The sequence below is a fragment of the Triticum dicoccoides genome, chromosome 7A (genome assembly GCF_002162155.2).
Source record: "Triticum dicoccoides isolate Atlit2015 ecotype Zavitan chromosome 7A, WEW_v2.0, whole genome shotgun sequence".
Lineage (NCBI taxonomy): Eukaryota > Viridiplantae > Streptophyta > Magnoliopsida > Poales > Poaceae > Triticum > Triticum dicoccoides.
In genome coordinates this window covers 581,615,696-581,620,222 of record NC_041392.1, presented here as the reverse complement: position 1 = coordinate 581,620,222, position 4,527 = coordinate 581,615,696, and the positions used below count along the sequence as shown (strand labels likewise).

General features: G+C 43.8%; 1 non-coding gene across 1 annotated transcript; it reads right to left on the bottom strand.

Annotated features, from left to right (window-relative positions):
• Positions 1-4,133: 4,133 nt before the first annotated feature.
• Positions 4,134-4,206, bottom strand: TRNAF-GAA. Its single transcript has one exon. It is a non-coding gene; the product is annotated as a tRNA-Phe (tRNA).
• Between the last annotated feature and the right edge of the window lie 321 nt (positions 4,207-4,527).

Genomic DNA, 4,527 nt, shown 5'->3' with positions numbered 1-4,527 from the left:
GGCGCGGCGACGGCATGCTTGGGGGCAGGGCGGCGCGACGACGGGCGCAGGCGATGGCGACGGTGATGACGGGCGGGGGAGACAGCGATGACGGGCGCAGGCGACGGTGACGGCGACAAGGAGCAGGGCGACGCGACGACGGGCGTGGGCAACGGCGTGGTCGGGGGCAGGGAGGCGCGACGATGGGCGCGGGCGACGGCGACGAGGAACAGGGCAGAGGGCGGCGTCGGGTCAGGGAGAAATTGCTGAAAATTTGCAAAGTGTTGGCTTATATATCCAGCCCTTTGGTCCCGGTTCGTACCACCAACCGGGACCAATGGTCTCTTTTCAGCAGCCCAAAGGGCAGGAAGCAGAGACCTTTGGTCCTGGTAGGTGGCACTAACTGGGACTAAAGGGGGGCATTGGTACCGGCTGGTGCTACGAACCGGGACCAAAGGTGGGCATTGGTCCCGATTCGTGCCACCAACTGGGACCAATGGGTCTTGCACAATGGCGTGGTGGTGAGAGTTTAGTCCCACCTCGCTAGCCGAGAGAGAGCCACACCTGTTTATAAGGTGCGGTGCGCCTGAGCTGTCGAGCTCCTCTCTAAAGCAGGCTTACGGGCCTAACCTCTCTGTGCATGCCTATGGGCCTACTGGGCCTTCTACGGGCCTGAATCCTGGCCCACCTGTATGGTTGGGTGTCTAGTCGTATTCAGGCCGTGGTGGCCCAGTAGGCGGCATTTTTTATTTTTTTTCCAGTTTTTTTGTTTCGTTTTTTGCATTATTTATTTTATTTTATTTTTTGCTTTTATTTTTTAATTCTTTTTGCTTCTAGGTCAGAAAAATTATAAACTTTCTGTTAGTGCCATTAATTTTCAAATTTGAATATTAGTTTAAATTTGAATTCTTTGAAATTTGTGTGAATCACTAGTTTGTGATTAACTTTACTATAAAAATAGATTTTGGAGTGATTCTTTTTCCTGCTATTTAATATTACTGTGTTTTATCATTATATTCAAAAACATTTTTTGTTATTTTAGTTTCTAACAAAAAATCTTTACGATAATTCTTTTTGCTATTAAAGTTTCTAACAAAAAAGTTCTTTATGAAAATTCTTTTTGCTTTTAATGTTTTGAACAGAAAATACTTTGATAATTTTAGTTGCATAAATTTTATATAATTTTAGTTTCAATAATACTAGAGGTTTATGAAAGCTTTTTAGTTGATTCCTTTAATACCGGTTCTAAGGCTGTTACAAAGGCATTTTATTTAGTACCGTTTCTAAGGCTGGGGCCCCACGAGCACCTTTAGTACCGGTTCGTGGCATGAACCGGTAATAAAGTTTTTTAGTTGATTCTTTCTCCAACTGTTTTTTAGTCCCACCTCGCCAAGCGAGAGGTACTTGTTGTGGTTTATAAGCCCTGAGTGCAGAGACGATGAAGGAGAGGCGCAATGCTCACCTACACGTTTCTTAGCTTCAGGCCTTGAAATGGTGTAGACTGCATGGAGCTATGTGTAGTTTCTCAAGGCCTGAAGCTAAGCAACGTGCAGGTGAGCATTGCGCCTCTCTTTTTGAACTTGTTTGAACTCCAGACTTTTTATCTGTTCAAAATACATCATCAATTTTCAGCCCTTTCCGACTTCATTTGTTATTTTTCATGCATTTACTGATTTTTTTGAGCTATATGACCCTGAAATTGAAAAGCATTTCAAATGAACTCTGAAAAGGTTGAAAGTTGGCATGGTATCATCATTTCACCCACAGAGCATGTGCTAAAAATTTGAGAGGGTTACAGCAAAAAGATGCACTTCGTGTACAAAATGGACAATCTCTTTCGAAGTATGAGGGTTTCGGACGAAAACTCATCTGTTACAAAGGGATTTCATTTTTTTGAACTTATTTGAACTCCAGACTTTTTGTGTGTTCAAAATGCACCATTCAAAGCCACATAATCAATTTTCAACCCTTTCCGACTTCATTTGTTATTTTTCATGCATTTACTGATTTTTTTGACCTATATGACCGTGAAATTGAAAAGAATTTCAAATGAACTCTAAAAAAGGTTGAAAGTTGGCATGGCATCATCATTTCACCCACATAGCATGTGCTAAAAAGTTGAGAGGGTTATGGCAAAAACTGGATGCACTTCGTGTACAAAATGGACTATCTGTTTCGAGGTATCAGGGTTTCATACGGAAACTCGTCGGTTACAACAGGCATTTCATTTCTTCACATGTAACTGCAGTGATATTCTAGATCAAAGGCATCATCATAATAGTTGTGGAGAGAAAGTCTTCACTTTTTCTTCGCTTGTGTCCTTTGCTTATTGCGTCATAACCATGGATAATCTTCATTGTTTATTAGGGTGCTTGGGTCAGCCTTGACTTTGAAGGGAGGAATTTCATGAAACTTTTCATAATCTTCGGACATGTCTACCTTGCCCTCTACTCCCACGATGTCTCTTTTTCCTGAAAGTACTATGTGGCGCTTTGGCTCATCGTATGATGTGTTCGCTTCCATATCTTTTCTTTTTCTCGGTTTGGTAGACATGTCCTTCACATAGAAAACCTGCGCCACATCATTGGCTAGGACGAAAGGTTCGTCTGTGTACCCAAGATTGTTCAGATCCACTGTTGTCGTTCCATATTGTGGGTCTTCCTGTACCCCTCCTCCTGATAGATTGACCCATTTGCACTTAAATAAAGGGACCTTAAATTCATGTCCGGTGTCAAGTTCCCATATGTCCATTATGTAACCATAATATGTGTCCTTCCCCCTCTTGGTTGCTGCATCAAAGCGGACACCGCTGTTTTGGTTGGTGCTCTTTTGATCTTGGACGATCGTGTAAAATGTATTCCCATTTATCTCGTACCCTTTGTAAGTCAATACAGTCGAAGATTGTCCCCTGGCCAACGAGTACAGCTCATCAGAAATAGTGTTGTCACCCCTAAGACGTGTTTGCAACCAACTGCCGAAATTCTTGATGTGTTCACATGTAATCCAGTCGTCACACTGCTTCGGTGTTTGGAGCACCGAATGTTCTTGTGTTCATCGACATACGGGGTCACTAAGGTAGAATTCTGTAGAACTGTGTAGTGTGCTTGAGACCAAGAATGCCCGTCCCTACATATTATTGAGTCCCCTCCAAGCGTGCCTTTTCCGGTCAGTCTCCCCTCATACCACGATTTAGGGAGACCAATCTTCTTAAGGCTAGGAATGAAGTCAACACAAAGCCCAATGACCTCCTCTGTTTGATGGGCCATGGAGATGCTTCCTTCTGGCCTAGCGCTGTTACGGACATATTTCTTTGGGACTCCCATGAACCTCTCAAAGGGGAACATATTGTGTAGAAATACGGGGTCCAGAATGACAATCTCGTCGACTAGATGAACTAGGACGTGCGTCATGATATTGAAGAAGGATGGTGGGAACACCAGATCGAAATTGACAAGACATTGCACCACATCACTCCTTAGCCTTGGTATGATTTCTGGATCGATCACCTTCTGAGAGATTGCATTGAGGAATGCACATAGCTTCACAATGGCTAATCGGACGTTTTCCGGTAGAAGCCCCCTCAATGCAACCGGAAGCAGTTGCGTCATAATCACGTGGCAGTCATGAGACTTTAGGTTCTGGAACTTTTTCTCTTGCATATTTATTATACCCTTTATATTCGACGAGAAGCCAGACGGGACCTTCATACTGAGCAGGCATTCAAAGAAGATTACTGCCCAACCGGAGAGCGGACGGCTAATGTGTTCCACTTATTGAACAGGGTCTATGGTCGGTCCGTGACCCCTGGACGCCCTGTGCTCGGGAACCGTAGACAGGCAAGTGAAATCCAATCCACGAAATAATTTTATCCATGGAAGGCACCATTGTGGTAAAGGTCGTAATTCCAGGTAGGGGAGCGTTCCTCCTTAGAGGGAAGCAACCGCGAAAGCGAGGGTCGACGAAGCGGAAGCAAGAATGTCGACTTGAGTAACGAAAACATTGGTGTGAATCCAATGCCCCGAAACCCAAGGTTTCCTTCGCAAGGTTCGCCCACGGAGGGTGATCAGCCACAGTGGGACTGAGACACGGCCCAGACTCCTACAGGAGGCAGCAGTAGGGAATTTTCCGCAATGGGCGAAAGCCTGACGGAGCAATGCCAGGAACCAGATTTGAACTGGTGACACGAGGATTTTCAGTCCTCTGCTCTACCAACTGAGCTATCCTGACCTTTTCTTGTGCATCATCCTAGTAGAGTATTTGTATCTATGTTAATTAAAAGGACTAAAAATTAATTAAAGTATTTCAAATTTATGTAGTTCTTTCTACCACACTTTAAGATTCCAACCAGATCCTTTCATTTAAGACTTGGATTTTTTTATTTAATCCCTTTTTATTTCTTTAATGATTAATTGGAATTCCAATTAATTATTTTGCCACCACTCGGATTCGAACCGAGGGGAAACTTTGCACAAAGTTCCATTATGATTAATGGGTGGCTTCGAGATTTCTTGTGGGCACTGGTATACGACTAGGTTTAACAACGGATAC